Below are 18,840 nucleotides of genomic sequence, written 5' to 3' on the forward strand. Positions count from 1 at the left end.
CCAAAATACATCATTCATTTCGACATTAGATGCTTTGACTTCCCTCACAGGGAACCTGAGTGAGCAAGCTGCTCACATGGCATCTGCTCCTCGATGGATGCCACATATGTGTTCGAGTTGTCATGAGACGTGTGTAGGTCCTACTACTGCTGCAGGATCTACTTCAGTTCCAGATGAGCATGATGCAGCAGATGATAGTATGATGACATCTTATATGGATTTTCTTTGCTCGGATGTTCATCTTGACCAGGTATAGATATATATAATATACATGTACATGTCAATGTTTTTATGTACTTTATTAAATATAGGTATAAACTAAGTGCATCTCTTTTTTTATACAATCTAATACTTCATTAAATAAATTTTGTTTATGTAGATAAGGACTACGCCTAATATTAGAGTTAATATTGCATCTACTGGAAGACAACTCGGCACACCTTGTGGGGTATAGTATAAATTTCTATCTAGACATTGTACTAGATCTTTTTAAGTTAATATGCTATCGTCGTATATTATATAAATTTTCATGTTGATACATTGAATGCTTCTTTCTCCAGGATTCAGGTCATGAGGGACCCTCTACATCACATCGAGAAGAGGGTCTGACTATTGTGACACCATCTATGGTATGTATCTTATAATTCTTAACTTAAATATGAACTCTTACAATATTGTAACTTTACTTGAAATTATTTAGTACACATATATATGTTCACTAAATATGATTTCATTAAATGCATGTATGCAGGTGGACACTACCATTAGGATAGGTTATCCTCATAATTTTGATCAGAGCCAATTTGAACGCACATCGACATCCTTTGAGGTATTAATATGTAATACTTAATTTGATCTTATTTTGACTCTTAATTTAAGATTTAATTGGACACTTTGAATTTGACCTTGTACAGGAGTTAGCTAGCACTGCATTTGGTGTTGATACTGCACAAGATACTGCTAGAGGAGATACTGCTACAGGATCTGATGAGCATATGGTAAGTTTGTAACTTAATTTATGAATTCTACTATATTTGATAAATGATTCTTTTAATAGTTAATTTCAAGTAATATTTTAATATTATTTTTTTATTGTACAGCATGAGACAGGTGGATCTGGACCACGTCCCGGGGACAAGAGAGATACTGCTATAGGATCTGATGAGCATATGGTAAGTTTGTAACTTAATTTACGAATTCTACTATATTTGATAAATGATTCTTTTAATAGTTAATTTCAAGTAATATTTTAATATTATTTTTTTATTGTACAGCATGAGACAGGTGGATCTGGACCACGTCCTGGGGACAAGAGAGATACTGCTACAGGATCTGATGAGCATATGGTAAGTTTGTAACTTAATTTACGAATTCTACTATATTTGATAAATGATTCTTTTAATAGTTAATTTCAAGTAATATTTTAATATTATTTTTTTATTGTACAGCATGAGACAGGTGGATCTGGACCACGTCCTGGGGACAAGAGACCACGAGATGTTATTGATGATAGCACTTAGATTTTACTATTTATTTGGCTTTGATATGTACTTTTTTATGGACTTTACACATTTGTTTACACGTGCACATACTTTATATATATGGATAGTTGCATAATAGGATTAGATCATATATATTTTGTGCATACTTTATATATTTTGTGCACATTAGATATTATGTGGAGTGAACATCATGTTACCATCTAGACATATATATGGATTAGATATTATATGGATTATGTGGACTTGAAATTTTACTATTTATTTGGCTCTGATATGTACTATTTTACGGGCTTTACATATTTGTTTACACGTGCACACACATACTTTATATATATGGATAGTTTCATAATAGGATTAGATCATATATATTATGTGCATACTTTATGTGTATTGTGCGCATTAGATATTATGTGGACTTGAAATTATGTGCACATTAGATCATATATATTGACTTGAAATTATGTGGACTTGAAATTTTGCTCATACTTTATATATTATGTGGACTTGAAATTTTATTTATGGAAGTTGTGCTTAAACAACTTTATAGGCATTATGTGGACTTGTAATTTTATTTTTGGAATTTTATTTAAATAGTTCTTGTGATTAGATAAACTACATGTGCATACATCATGAACTAAGTATCCAAACATATCTTATAATTATAACATATTCTAAATCAAAAAGTATCATTTAACAAATATAATGAATAGAACTTGATTAAAACATAATTATCTCATTCATAAATTTGACCAGTAGTCTCTCATTTATGTATATTGTACACAAAATGTAATCAAGAAGACATATCTAAAATAAAATAAACAGTCTATTTAAATTATAATAATAAGGATTTATATCTCTCAAAATACAACATAAAGTATGCACAAACAATAGTAGTCATTGAGGGCAAGTCTACTATGAGAGACCTAGAAAAAAAAATACATATGATTAGTTTTTATAATCAGGATGCATTGAATTTAAAATACAACATAAAGTATGCACAAACAATATAGTAGTCATTGAGGCCAAGTCTACTCTGAGAGACCTAGAAAAAGTAAATACATATGATTAGTTTTTATAATCAGAATACATTGAATTTAAAATACAAATGGATTTGCCTTAAGGGTACAAAAATTTAACTTACTTGTAATTATTCAAAATGAAACATAAAGTATGCACAAATAACTTTGTTTTCATTGATGCCTTCTACTTGTGGTAGACCTGAAACAAAATTTTAGTAGATTAGATTTTTTAATTATGATTCATGATTTAAAATACTATATATAATATGCATCGCGACTTTTAAAAGGGAGGTGGATTAAGGGTTCAAATTATAACTTACTTGATATTCATTCTATTATACCATCTGCATCCTCTCTCTTTTGCAAAGCATCTATAATTGTCTCGTGCTCTTCCATAGAGAGAGTCCATAATTGTTTATTAGCAGGCCTGCCACGATATCTATCCAATTTTATATTAGTTGCCACTACCAAATGTGAGTAATGTATAATCTTTTTCTCTAGTTCATAATCTTCAAATGCGGGCAATCCATTCTTTCTTGTTAGATATTTGCGTAGCCAAGTGCCAACAACAACCACAGATCCTGTTGGATAGTCATAACCATCATCATCTACTCGAGGAGTAGTTAGCTTATGTTTTGGCTCTACACATCGAGCCAACCAATACTCTGTCCCCTCTTCATTGTCCTCTGGTGCAACAACAGCATAGACATGTCCTATGCACAAAACAATTTTATTTTAATATTTAATAAGAAATAAAAACAAAAATATACAGTGTAAGATTTCATAAATTTATGTACTATTTAATAAATCAAAACAAATTTCAAAAATAATTTTACCTTGTTGTATAAGATCTGAAATGCGATCATAGTCATTTGATGCAAACATTTGATCCATATCTTCATCAGTTCTTTCATGCGGATCATTTGCATCTATGGGTGTCAATGATCTTTGTTGCCATTCTTCAACCCATTCTTTATTCTCACAAAATTCCCAATCTCCGGAAACACAAAACTGACAAAAGCAAGCAAGTTGCCTTGTGAATATAGTCCATGTGTTTGAATTAGAACTCTTAAACGAATGCCATTTAGTTGATCCAATGATGGTATTACAATCATGCCGAATAGGAATACTATCTTCCTCTATCAACCAGAAGAAACGTCGAATTGCAGAGTTTTCAGTTGATCCTTTTGACAACTTTGAATTGCACCAATCTACAACTGCACGAGCATCTCTGAATTTCACTGCATCCTCGAATTTCAATTGTTCTCTAGCAAGAGCTCTTTTTATACAGGCACCGGCTCCATCGTGTTCCCCCTTACCATGTCCCGCTTCAAAAAAACTCCATAAATGTTGGACATTGGTTATCTTGTGAACTTTGCATAGCCAATAAAACATTCTTGCATTTTTGAATTGTCCAGTGCAGTTATCTGACCATATCATATGTTGTTTCATGTCAATTTCTCTTTCCTTAAGATTATCATAAAATACCTCGAAACAATGTTGGACAAACTCTGAAGAGTGTAATCGATTATCACTAACATAGAAATGATACTCCCTCAAAATTTTTCTATTATCTTCTGTACTGTCATGGTCATGTCTATATATAATGTGCACAAATATGGCCACTTGCACTGAGTTGTAGTATTGTGATTGAGTTTCCTCTTGTGGTTTTAGAGTATAATTTTCTACAAAATCCACAACTGATACTATTGTTCCAATTGGAAATGTGTTCTTGCATATGCGAAACTGTCCATCAAGCCATCGGGCATGTTGGGAATGTTTCACATATTTTGGAACAATATGAGTTTTAAACTCACTAATAAATGCATTCACACTATTCTGTTCTGTAATCAATTCTAAACGTTTCCCCATCTTTCCATCCTTTAGAGGGTATTCTATATTTTTAAATCTCCTAACATCAACCATTTTTTGTCCAAACTCAGATGAAACATGTTCATGCAAACATTCACCTATCGAAGAATAGTTCCCACATAAATTGCAAAGACCATAAATGCATGAACTGGAAAGAAATAATTGTTCATTAGGTGGTTTACAAAATAAACTTCCAATAAAATCTTTTATAGTTTCAGGTGGAACATAAACACCACAATCCTGCACAAGATCATTACCATGCAACATACAACGAATATATCGAAAAACATCATAATAGTAACGAAACTGGACATGAGTTTTACAACAACAAGATATTCTTTGTTTATTGATTTTAACATACCAGGGTTTGCATTTTTCAAATGATCTTTGACTAATTCGTAAATTCATTAACACAGATTCATCACTAAATTTTTTAAAGAATTCAGTTTGAGTCATGTCAAGAAGATGTTTTGGATGAGGATCACGAATTTTTGATCCCACCCTTAACTTTAAAACATCTCTAACATTTGATGAAACTCTAGTGTTATCATGCCAAAATTTTGTAATTAATTGTTTAGTTTCATCATTTAATTTCATGTCTGACCTTTGAAGTCTACCACTAAAACTCCAACAATGGTTTAGTGGATCAATTTCAATTGTGTCTCTTCTTTTGGCCGCTCTTGACAAGGTTCTACGATGTAAGTTCAAATAGCCACTTATATCACTTAACATTCTTTTATTAACAATCATTTTGTCAACTATAGCAGTCGTTATAACTCTACGTGCTGCATTCTTATCTTTAGATCGACTTGTTTTTCCTATAGAATCGATGGCACTGGCAACAGTAGATACAACTTGCTTATATGATTCATCTTTTCTTTTTGGTTTTGCATAAATACCTATTTTTTTCATGACTTTACGCATTTTTAACATTTTTATTAATTGTAGCATTAATTGACATTGGAATCCTAACTTTTTATTATAGAAAAATTGTTTATATAATTTGTTTGCATGTGTTCTGATTTGTCTCCAAGAAACTAACCCATTAAGATTATCTAGCACATTGCTATCAATAGTAAACAAATTACATTCATTTTCTTTTAGAGATGGTGGTGTAATATTTTCAATTTTTATTTCTTTTCGTATTGGTGTATGAAATTTATATCCAGCTTCATTTAAATCAGCAATTTGATTGGCATCATAGTCATCAGGATTTAAAAACATACCAGGATTCGCATCCACATCAACATTTGCATCAACAGTCATACCCGTGTGTGGTTCTATATTTTTTGCATCCATCATGATGTCTTCAATGGTCTCATCTACAATGGGCACTGAACTAGATGCTTCAAAAGTGTTATTCAATTGCCGTTGTTGTGATCTTCGATCTCTTTGGCGTTTTGCCTCCTTCTCTCTTTGTGCTTGAATTTCGTCCACTGTCATTGTCTTCTTTTTTTTCTTTTGACGTTGCTTAGAACCCATTTTTACAAACTTGTCTTCAAAAAATCGCGTAAAAATTATTAAAAAGTACTGCCAAATGATGTAAAAAATCTTTGTCAGTACGGATTTCAATGATATTGTAGTAAATCGATGCAATCTTTTTTTTTTTACAGCAACGGTTATTTTAAATAACGGGGGCCGTTATTAAAACGGGGGCCCGTTGTTAAATCCAACGGGCAGAAAATGAAACGGGCCCCCGTTTATAAAACGGGGGCCCGTTATGTAAAATTTGAATTCACAACCCGCCACTTGCCTCGGGATTAGGCCTGGGATAGGCCTGGGATGGCCACACCTGAGACATGAACCTGCAAATTCAAAGCTCCATGAATGAAAGCACAAATATGATGAAATGAAATAGTTTACGTGCCTTTAATCAAAGAATTTTTATACGAAATTGAAACCCATTTCAGATTATACTGTCTAGATTCTAAATATGTAAATTAATTTAAAAATTGATTATTTTAAATATTTTTCATTTAATTTATACTAAATCAGGGTCATAAATTTGAAATATTAACTAATTTTCTTAATTTAATAACTTATTTATTTTAATGAATTTTGAAAAAAAAATTATATGTCATCAATCTACACAAAATTCTTTTCAATTTAAAAAAAAAAAAATTCAAAAAATACTAAGTTTACGTCAAATTATGTGGGTCGTACACGTCAAACTTTTAAAAAGATAATTACGGTCATTAAAAAATTAATTAAAAAAAAAATATTTGAAAAAAAACAGAAAAATATGCTCATCAATCTTCAGTGTGTTACAAACCATTTCCCAAAACGGTTTGAGAAAATAATTTTAATTGTGTCAAAAAGTGTGGGTCGTACACATGCATGGTATGGTCCTGAAACAGGCATTTTTAAAACATAGTTTTTAGAACTTCATTCAAAAAGTTATTTTTTATTATGTGGGTATTAAAATAAATTACATATTTGAAAAGTACACTCAGAGAGCTATCTTTTATATTACTGACTTTTTTCAAGATTCAATCTCTAAGTGTTTCAAAATTTAAGCTCAAGTGAGACAAAATCTGAAAAACAGGGAAAACACTTCCACTTTTTGGCCAAAAAGTGGACTCATCTTCTTGCACTGACCCCAAATCTACATCTCAGGCTCTCAGGACCCCAGATCTGTAGTTCTAGATTCCTGTCAAATCAGGGACCAAGGTGCCCAACGCCCTGGTCCTACCCAATCTGCATTATATTTTAGTATTAGGTGCATGTCTGAGTCCCTTTTCCACTCCTCCTTTCAGTATTTCAGTTTCAATTTAGGCAGAATCTACATTTTCGGTTTATGTGCACTTCATCTCTCATTTTATAGCATAGTTGATTGTTGTAACATATTTTGCATATCTACTCATTTACAACAAAGGAATAGAAACACAGAGATATTCCTTGACTCTCTCTTCCCTACAATAAGTAGTCAAAGTGAGATATCTCCTTAGGCTCTTTTGTATTCCATTGTGTATACATGAGAGGGGGAATAGGTCTTAGTTGCTTGGTTCCATTTTTATGCTCCACATTTTGGTGAACCCGACGTGAATCCAACCTTCTTAGATTTACATTTTTTTGATTAGATCTTGTTATTGCATGTTTTATTTCTATCAAAAATATAAAAAACCCCAAAATATTGTTTTATGCATTGTGTGTTCACATAGTTTATGCACTTTTATGCTTACATTTATTGTATCACATAATTGCTTCGATCTTACACATCTAGTTTACTGTCTTTGCTTCCATTGTTTCTTTCATTACATTTTGTAAAAAATAAAGGACAATTTTCAAATATTTTCATGTTTAATTTTTTTTCAAGGTGTTACCCCAAACCCCACTTTACCTACGTTGGGCTTCGATCGACTTGTCATTGCATCGTGATAGTTTCTTAGACCTTGTTTTAAAACTTCACCCCCTTCCTAATGATCCTGTAGACATATAAAAATGACCATATTCCTAAATGAATATTTTATGTTCATTTCTCTATTTAATTAAATCTAATTTAATTAAATAATCCACATTCCTCTATTTAATTAAGTAAATTACTCAATTAAATTCACTTTACCATTTAAAAGAATAAATCATTTTATTCAATTAAATCCCCTATCCACTTTTTAATTAGCTTCAAATTTAATTAAAATAGTTATCCTAAATTGAATAAATCTAATTTATTTAATTTCCCCAATTACAACCAAAATGAATTAAATTCAATTAAAACCTATTTTCCCTCACCCACTTGCAAAATCCTACACCTCCCACTTGCATCCTAACCCTCTCTCTAACCTCTTCTAGATTCTTCTAAACCTAATTAATTAACCCAAACCCATCCATTATCCCTTTTCCCTAAATTTGAGGAGGTCACTTCTCAAATTTGGAGTAAAGTCTTCAAATTGCATTAAAGCCTTTATCCATTCAACAAGCTGAATGCCCCCAAATTTGGAAGGACTCTTACAAAGTTATCCCCAAAGTCTTCATAACCATTAATGGTTAACTCAACCCTCTTACATGGTTAAAGAATTTCTATAAACTCAACCTCCATCTAACCCAAGGGTCTCATCAAGCATTTATTGCTTTGACCATGGTTATCCTTAAACCTTTGCACAAGAGTTTATCCTTTGGGTAAAAGCTTTATCCAATGGATAACCCTAACTTAACCTTAACCCTTAACCCCTATGGTAACCATGAGGTCTTCTCAAGCATTTAATGCTTCTTACATCTCCTCTCAACCAACCTTATGTTGACAATTGTCACCATTTCATTGGTGCCAATTGCAAACATGGATTCCCAACTTTCAAACTTGGCGCTTGATTAACTCTTTCAATCCTGGCCATTCATTGCCCTATTTTTGCTATAAATAGAGCTCTCGTTCCTCCATTTTCATCATCCAAGTCTTTAGCATCACACTTATACTTAAATCCATTCAAGCTTTCATATCTCATTTTATGTTCAATCATTTAGCTTCTCTTTTAAACAGGAATTAATCTAAATATGCTAATTTAGAGTATGTTCCTTATCATTTAGCTTAATCATAGACTAATATAGCATGCGAGGATAGTCTTGTTTACTAACCTTGTCATCTTATAGCTAGTTTATTGCATTTGTAGCATCATGCATAGCTCAAGATGCATCTCATCTTAAAATCCATTAAAGCATCCCTCGTTCTTGCATTTGCCATCCCTAAACCATTTTGCTCAGTGATCTGAAAGCAAAAACATTGGTTTGAGGGACAGTGTAAGATAGAGAACCATGGAACCATCCTTGGGAAGCTAAGCCATACTTCATGACTTCGTAGCTTGCACCAAGAAGTCCTATGGGTGTGTGAGTAAGGCTCCCTAGAGCTCTGTTTTTCACATATTGAGTTCTATTGGCCCACTTTTCCTGCATATAGATTCTATGGAGGATATTTTGAGGCAAGAGGATTATTTCAATAACACCTTTATTAATGATGCTCTCCCACTTAAAGATGCAACATTAAAAAATAGTACTATTCCCTCTCCCAAAAGTGACCCTACCCATAAGGACATCATTATGCAAGAAGATATTTTTAACACTCCTAATGATCTCACTATTTGGGATTAACCATAGGATGATGATGTTGATTATTCTCTTAATTTGTTTCTCCCCGATGAGAGTACCTTGGTCAAAGAGGATGAAAGTATGATAAAGAGGGTGATATGATTGACAATTCCCTCAATAACACCTCACCTTCTATTGATTTCAATAATTTTTCCTCTAAAGATGAAGTATATGCCTTTCCCCGACTTGGTTCTACTCATGAGGATACCCTAGTTCAAGGAGAGATTGTTAATATTTCTTTCAAATATCTCCCTCTCATTGATGAACCTTTGAAAAGTAATCATTCTCCTAGAGTGTACCTCCCCCATGTGGATCCTTTGGAAGAGGAGGAAATTATAGCTACCTTTCTTAGTCACATTACACCTTCTTTTGATGAAGCATTAATAGCTAATGGTATTCCTTCTCCCAAAATTGATCCTACCCATGATAACATTTTGGTGCAAGAAGAGACTATCAACACTTCTTTCAATAATTCCCACCATATAAATTATGTTGATGTTTCTCCTAAAATGTGCACCCCTTGTAAGGATAATTTGGAACACAAGAATGATCTTAGGTCACAAAGGCTTGTTATCTTTAATACTCCCTTCTATGAGAATCTCCTTTTCATCCAATCCAAAGAAAAAATTATTCATGAAGAAATGTTTAAGGATGATAAGTCTATTTATGAACCATCTCATGATTTCATCTCTACTAGATCCTCTTTACATGTTCCCAAACCTTCTTCAATCAATATGGTGCATGTGAATGGTTATGAAACACCTAATAAACCTCTCTTCACAATTCAAGGTGCTAGTCATTTTCCAAATCTAATTAATCCTCTCTTTGTGGTTCAAGGTGGTTATAGTAATGATGCCTTTTGCACCCCTAACAAACCTATTATTATTGTGCAAGGAGGATATCCCACTAAGAGTCTTTATGAGTGTGCTAAACAAATAACTCGAGACCGTTACAATTCAGTTGCCTACATGTATAATACACTGAACAATAGGCAACCTAATCCTTCTCTGGTTATCCCTTCTTCACTTCCCACTTCTCAACCCATTCTTCCACAAGCACCTCATATCTCACAAACTCTTGGTAAGGAGTATGATATTATTGAACAACTTAAAGCTACTCCTGCTAAGATATCTCTTTGGGATTTAATTCAAACTTCATCGACACGTCATAGAATGTTACAAGATTCTTTAAAGAACTTAGATGTCCCACCTGCAGTGACACCTAATAATATGGCTTCTTTTCTTGATCCTATAAATACTCCTAAAGCTCAAATTGTGTTCACCTAAGATGAGGTGCCCTCCCATGAGATTAAACAACAATATGATCCCCTTATGATTGTTGTCATTATCAATGGTAATGCTATAAGATGAACCCTTATTGACAATGGCTCTAGCCTTAATGTTTGTAGCATTGATCTATTACATAAGATTAAGGTGGACATATCTCTTATTAAACCAGACTCCCTTACTATTCGTGGTTTTGATAATGTTGCTAGGTCTTCGTTAGGTATTATAACCTTACCTATCAAGGCAGGACCTATTATTTTACCCACACCTATTCATGTCATGCTTGATAAGATCACCTACAATCTTCTATTAGGACAACCTTGACTTCGTTGTATGCAAGTTGTCCCTTCTACTTTGCATAAGCAGCTTAAGTTCATCTACAACAATAAGATGTATACCTTGCTTGCTGATACCAATCCAAAAGCTCCATTGCAAACCTCTTCTTCTTGTTCAACTACTTCCAATCCTTCTAAAAATACTCCTACATCTCCAGCTATGCCGATTTCCTTGAATACCCTTGTTCCCCCTAGTGATTCCAAGATTCTTGAAAAGGATTCTACTCAATATGAGTCCTCTTATCTTTTCTCCCGAAGAGTTACTCTCAGATGATGATTGGGGATCTCTAGACTTTAACCCTACTTTTGTGGGAGAATATAGGGTCTCTTGGAAAGGGTCTAAATTTGAGAAGGAGAATACAAGGATGGACCTAAAAAGCAACCCACTTTGTCTAAATAATTAAGTAATAATTTTGTGGTTGCTTCTAATTCAAGCAATTATCCACAATCATCTTCTTATTCATCTAATCATGGCATTGGGACCTATGAGGCCTCACAATCTTTTTCTGATTTGGCATCCCTTTATGGTCATAGTTTTCACATTTTAGCTAAGAGTGGATATAATTGTAATGGTTGTGGAACAAATGAACAAGTGATCAAAGTTCCTTTAGAAAATAACATGCATGAATCTTCATTTGGACTTGGATATAATCCTTCAAAGCCCACCAAAGCATCTAAAAGACCATCTCTCAATGTAAATTCTATATTTAGTAGTGATGATAAATTCACTTCAATTAGATCATCCTATATATATCCCAGCATTCATCCCCCTCGTAAGGAAATTGTGGTGATTGACTGTAAGCCTCTTTATGAATCTCCCCAAGAGATTTCCAATCCCGCCTATGAGGCCTTATCCTCTATTCATTCTACTATCATCTCTTCTAGAAATAAGGCCCTAATAAAATATGATTATCCCTCTTCTAAGGATTCTTGTCTGCAAGAGGAACATGACTTTGTGGCCTAAACTTCTCCTACAAACTGCTCTCTTGATCAAGACTTTTCAATATTTAGCATCTTATACTTATTTTTAATCTCATAGATGGTAGATAATTTAACATGTCATAATCAAATTCTTCATCCAATTTTTCATATCTTCAAATAACACTAGTGGCTATTATGTTGCTCATCATTATGTGACATTGGTAGCTCACTTACTGGGGGCTCATTATCATTCATGATAGTAAAATTTCATGTGCAATCATACCTTGGAAGCAACATAAAAGCCTATTTCTATCCCATCTGGGGGGCAAGAGTGATTTCAAACATCTCTCCTTCTTAAGGTAAAAAATTTCCCCTTTGCGAAGTAGTTTTTTCTATAAGGATTTCTTATCGATTATAGAGGTGTATATTCCTATTGGGAACTCCCTCTCTCATATTGGAACAAGTATCCCTAATGAGGATCTTTAGTACATATCCTTAATTGGACATCTTCCTTAGTGTACAAAGTCTTTAATCATTCATCAAATTCTTTTCTTCATTGAGTGGTATCTTTTATAAGGAACCCTTCTATAATGTGAATGTACATATCCTTGATGAGGATCTCTTTCCTTCTTTTAGAAGAATGTTTCTTTTATAAACGATCTCTCTTTGATGTCCTTGCCTCTATACTTGGGGGGCAAGGGAGATATTTCAATCTTATCTCTTTTTCTAAAGATTCACCTTTCCTTTGTTGAGTGGTATTATTCATTTGATGTCATTTCTTGCATAGAATACGTGTCTTCCTTATCTAGGACCTATTCACTGTTCGAAATGATACATATTTCATGAACATTCTCTCATTAGTGAAATTGTGCAATCCTTCGCTAAGAATCCTCTTTTCCTAAATAAATATTGGAGAAGGTGTGTATTCTTATTTTGCTTCTCCTCTCTTTCAAGATGTTATCTTTATCAAAGATCCCTTCTATTCTTGAAAGTGGATGTCTTTGATAATTCTCTTCCTCCTTTTTTCATAATTTAAAAGGTAATTATTTTCTAAACCCTAATTTGGCATTTCTTTCATGCTTAATCTTTCATCTTGTGTTAGAGAGTTCCAATCCTCATACTCTTGGTTATGTTGAAATTGGGTTCAATTCTCTTTCTTACCAAATGTTTCATAATGTGCTTCGATCTTGTATCAAGCTTTGTTGTGAGCATTTTCCATCACCTATTTTCACAATTCGTTATGGTAAACATGATACCCTATTTCACCTCACTAGATTAGCAAGCTGAAACAAGGGGGGCATATAGCTACCCGATAATTTCCTTACTTCCCTAGTAAGCATTAGGTGATTTTGTGATTTTATCTAAAATGTGGTTTTGTAGGGTGTGGTTCCTAACAGTATACTGTAGATATCGCTGGAGGCTTCGTCCGACACCTTATGGATATATCCTTTTTCATGAATGTTTTTTTTTCTATATTTTAGATTACATATGCACATAGTGTCATATGACCGCTAAAGTGGGAGCTAAATGTAGCATCGTAAATTGTACACCCTTAATTGGGTGGTACAATTCCATGCTTAGGTTAGCACCCGCCTTAGTGTGTTTGTATTTTAAATTTCAAATTCCCTTTAAGCATTCAATTAATTAATTAAATTAAATTAAAGATCTTCTCTTATCACTCTACACACCATAAAATTAGGCCCTTTACCCTAAGTATGCCCCTTTTTATTTTATTCTCCCAATTAATCATTTCATCAAATTGTTGGATATTGTTGGTCATTGTTGCTGCTAGGATATGTTATTGTCATTGATTTCAACATATTCCTATGTATTGCTATGGTGTTCGTAGATTGGGAAGATCTTATGTTTTGGTTTGCAGTGTTGTTTTGCTCATCACTGTTTTGCAAAGTTCAATATTTCCTTTGGTATATTCTGGTGTGATCAGATCTTGTGCCGAGATTTTGAGATATTGTTTGGGATGGTATTGTGTATCTTCATTTCAGATGGTTTGTGATTTGGTGCTCCAAAATTTATCTTTCTTCATGACAATTGTCAATTGGTTGTGTTCTTGAGATTTTAGATGTTGATCGATGAAGATTTGATAAGTGGTGTTGGTACCTATTTTTGATGATCCTAACATGCTTGTCGATGTTTCCTAGTCATGTCCTATTTATTTTGGTGATTTGCATTGATCGTTGTGCAAGTTTTTTGTGGTTTCTATCAATCGGTGATGATTTGCGTGTTATGTGGTATTTTTGGTGGTGTAGCGTGTTGTGGTTGATCTTGACGTGATTTACGGTGGAGTTGTGTGTTTGGGAATTTGAATTAGGTCCATGTTATGCTATGTAAATCATTGTATTGGTCTGGTGACCGATCTTTGTATTGTATGATGTAATTTTGTAATTGAGGGTTGAGGGTTTAGCCAACCTTGTTATCAAGGTTGATGAATTGTATAAATAGGTGATATATTCATGTAATTTAGGTATCAGTGGTGTGTCTACACTATCAAAGAGAAGTTTATGTGTGATCAAGTGATCTATCTTTTGCTATTGTGATTGTTGAGAGATTAGTGTTGCAGAGCAGACAATTGTGCTTAACCTGAACTGTAATCAGGCATTTGGAGATGCTATTCTTTCAGTTCATTTCTTCTGGATTGTAGTCCAAATATAATTTGCAAGTCAATGAGACTTCCCTGAGGGTTGTAGCCTTTTGGACCATTATATTTGAGTTGTGAGCTCTAGGCAGTGTGCCTGAATGCTTGTGCATTCCCCATTGTAATATTTTCACATACTACTGCAGAGTATCATCTTACAATGGGTAGGTTCCCACCATGTTTTTCCCTTAATTGGGTTTTCCACGTCAAAAATCTTGGTGTTGTGTGGTATGCTATTAATTTATGTATCTTCATTATTGCTGCAGTTTATCAGATCTGTTTTTGTGATTAAGTTTTTCTGTATCCGGTGAAGACTGATTCACCCCCCCCCCCCCTCTTATTCTTCCTTCTTGGTTGTTGCTAACACAAATACCCTAAATATGTCATATTTCGACCTTCAAGGGCTGATTTCACATATCTAAACATTGCAAATTCCCACATACTCTTGAAATTTGCTTTAAAATCACAATATCTTGCTTCCCCAAAAATTTGGCGAAAAGTTGGTCGGACCGTGTGTTCGGACCATGTTGGTAAAAACATGTTCCCGACTTTTTCTCCCTGAATTTTGGGAGCATGTTGTGGCGGTAATTTAATATTCAAATCCAAGAGATTGGTGGAAAATATTATTTCAAGGTCGGCCTATAACTCAAAACAAAGTTAGGGTCTCCTACATATAACCTTTCCTTTCTTCATTTGAAGGATCTAAGATCTAGCAATTGAAGGAGCCTCTTGTGAAGTGAAAGTGCAGGTTATGGGTAGTCTACAATAGAAAATCAAGCATTTATCAAGCCTCATATTCAACAATAATTAGGAGTTTTGAAGACATTGAATAATAGGAGATCAACGACTGTTGATTGGCTTGCACCTCTCCCTTAGGGTTTGGGTATGGTTTCATGTTATTTCATGTCTTTGTATGAGCTTTATAACATTCATTTTCAATTTACATTCATGCTTTATATTTGTAGTTCATTTATGATTTGAAGCATTTGCATTTACATTTACAAGAATTTAGGGTTTGCTTTTGAAAGCGTAGGATAGAACTTTGAATTCTTAATTATTCTCATTTAGGATCTTGCATATACACAAGATTCTTGCACACACATTTTTAGGATATTATCGACTATTTGTGGAGGTGGAAACCACCAAAACAAGGGGTTTGACTAAGGAAAAACCCTATATAGCCACCTAGACACCATTTTTCAAGTTGCAAGTGCAGGTACAAGAATTCGATGCATGCACGAATTTCGGGACCAACATAACACACAAATAAAAATCCAATCTCAAAATTTGACGTTAGTCTTAAGAGACTAGGGCATGATGCCCTGGTCCTCTCAGTTTTCTTGCATTTTTTGCCAAATTTGCATCTCAGGCTCTCAGGACCCCAGATCTGCAGTTCCAGCTTCCTGTCAGGTCAGGGACAAAGGGGCCCAGCGCCTTGGTCCTGCCCAATTTGCATAAGATTTTAGTAGTAGGTGCACCTCTGAGTCCCTTTTCCAGTCCTCCTTTCAGTATTTCAGTTTCAGTTTAGGTATAATTTGCATTTTCGGTTTATGTGAACTTTATCTCTCATTTATTAGCATAGTTGATTGTTGCATCATATTTTTCATATCTACTCTTCATTTACAACAAAAGAATAGAAACCCCAAGAGATGTTCCTTGACTCTCTCTTCCCTACAAGAAGTAGTCAAAGTGAGATATCTCCCTAGGCTCTTTTGTATTCCACTGTGTACATGAGAGTGGGATTAGGTCTTAGTTGCTTGGTTCCATTTTTATGCTCCACACATCCTTCGTGTTCCTCTTGGATTGACATGATAACTTTGCTGCTCTGTACAGACCGACTCACAAGATATTGACCTAGTTTCTAGGTCAGATTCTAAAGGGCGAGTTTCAGAATTATCTACTCAGAGGCTCACCCTGGCTTTATCATACAAGACAATGGCTAGGTCATGGTTTTTGGAAGAAGCTTCATTTTCCATAAGAGGATCGACAACAACAATGTAAACAAGGCATCATCCTTGTCAATACTAGCATTATGGTTCTTACTGGTAGGACTCAATTCTTTGTGAGGTTGGGATGAAGGATTAACCTGTATATCTCCAAGAGGAAGAGAATCACAATCAATTTCAACATCTTGAGGGGTCTCATTATGAGATTCCACAAGAGTGTTAAAATTATTTGAGAGTTTCAAGAGAGAAATTCTCCCATTAGGGATAGTAAGATCAACCATCTCACCCATCATCGTAGAGAATTATCTCCTTTCTTCAGTATCCCTAACTATGGTTTTGACAATAGAATGGTTAGTTCTTTTAGTCACGCTAACCATTGGGGCCAGAGATTGAGAATCATCATCCATTGGAATCAAGATAGGTTCAACAAGAGGGGATTTGTAGAGGATTGTGTGATTTTCATTGAACAATCACTATTTTTCTTAAGCTTTTCTAGGGCAAGCTATTGAGCATTATTGCACCTAGACTTGTGAGCCCCGGGTTGGATAAACTGGCCATGTAGATCGTTCTTACTATCTCTTATTTGAGATAACAAGACAACAATGGCCGAATGAGGCAAGGGGTCAACATTGAATTCCCCAATTTTAAGGAATTTATCAAAATAGGCAAAGCAATAATAACAATCCTCACTACCTCCTTCAAATAATTGAGGCTTTTCAATAGTGGCAGTTGAGTACCTTTTGCAAAACCCTCGAGTGGAGTCTAAGAAGATGGAATGGGATTACTAACATCTTGTCTCAGGGGAACCTCTAGGTATATCAAGGGGTTTTCATTTGGATAAAATTGGACAATTCCTCTAAATACGACCTTCTCATCTACAAAGAAAATAGACATTAATTCTACCAAGGGCTTCAATAATGCAGACCAAGGGGTCATCATTGACCTTGATTTCTAAGAACATGGGGAGATCTTTTCTGGGATTAACAAAGATTAACACTCTAGCATCCATATGAGGAAACAAAGATAGGGATGCTATCCACCCTAAGCACCTTGCCAATGGATTTCAACAACTGGGGTATGAAATTCCAAAGCAGAGGGGGAGGTTTTTAACCACAATCCACTTAGGGCAAGATAAAGCCAATATCTCATCAGAAATAGCCTTGGGCGATCACTTGAGAGCCCTAAAAGTATAGTTTCCAATGGACTAAAACTATTTTTCATCCATTGTCACCTGGGATTTAGGGTCATTGAAAATAATAATAAAAAGCCCTTTTTTGATCATTTTGCAAAATGAAAAATGAAACCCTAATCTTTTAATCCAGATATTTTTAAAACATTCATCTAAGAATTTGTGGGTCGGGCACTTAGTGATATCCACGGCTACAAGAAACACAATAATGTTTTTCAATCGTATCTTCTCATTATTTAAAGCCTATCATTTCATGATTAGAAGTAGTAAGGCCAGATATGAAAAGATTGTCATCGAATTTCGCAAAACCAGGCACAAAAAATGGGTTTTTGGTTAAAGCCGATTTGATGGATTTGATGCCATTTACAAGGGCATCTTCTTTATTATTAACACGAGGAGCCGAATTTACATCCTCATTGCTATGAGTCTCATCCTTACGAACACATTAATCACACCTTACCTTGGAAATTGGAAGAGCCAACCAACACGAACAAGAATTAATGAAGAGAGAAAAACATGAACAAAGAGCAAGACAATTTATCATGGTCGGACCTCTTCCACACCCTCGCGAAGGACCCTTGTGCCGGGGTAAAACCCTAACATGTATCACCTCCAAAATTGTAGAGGAAATCTCCAAAATAATTACATATTAATAAATCTTATATAAATAAATATAAAATATAAGTAATATGTATCCATAATTGACCTTTTTATTTTTAAATATTAAAAAAATTGCTTAACTACTAATCGCTTGTATTACATAATCCTATCATCTTAAAACTATTAAATAAATACATAATAATAATCTTATATAAATAAATAAATATAAATATAAGTAAGATATATCCATATTTGACCTTTTCATTTACTTAACTACTAATCACTTGTATTACATGTAATCCGACATCATAAAAGTATTAATACCATATCTTAAAAACATCAATGTAGTAAATGTTCTTAAATACCAAAATAAATTGTCATTAATGTAATAACTATTATGTATGATAATAAAAAAAAATTAATATAATAAATGTTCATAAAATT

Source organism: Cryptomeria japonica, chromosome 7 (assembly GCF_030272615.1).
Source record: "Cryptomeria japonica chromosome 7, Sugi_1.0, whole genome shotgun sequence".
In the NCBI taxonomy this organism is placed as follows: domain Eukaryota; kingdom Viridiplantae; phylum Streptophyta; class Pinopsida; order Cupressales; family Cupressaceae; genus Cryptomeria; species Cryptomeria japonica.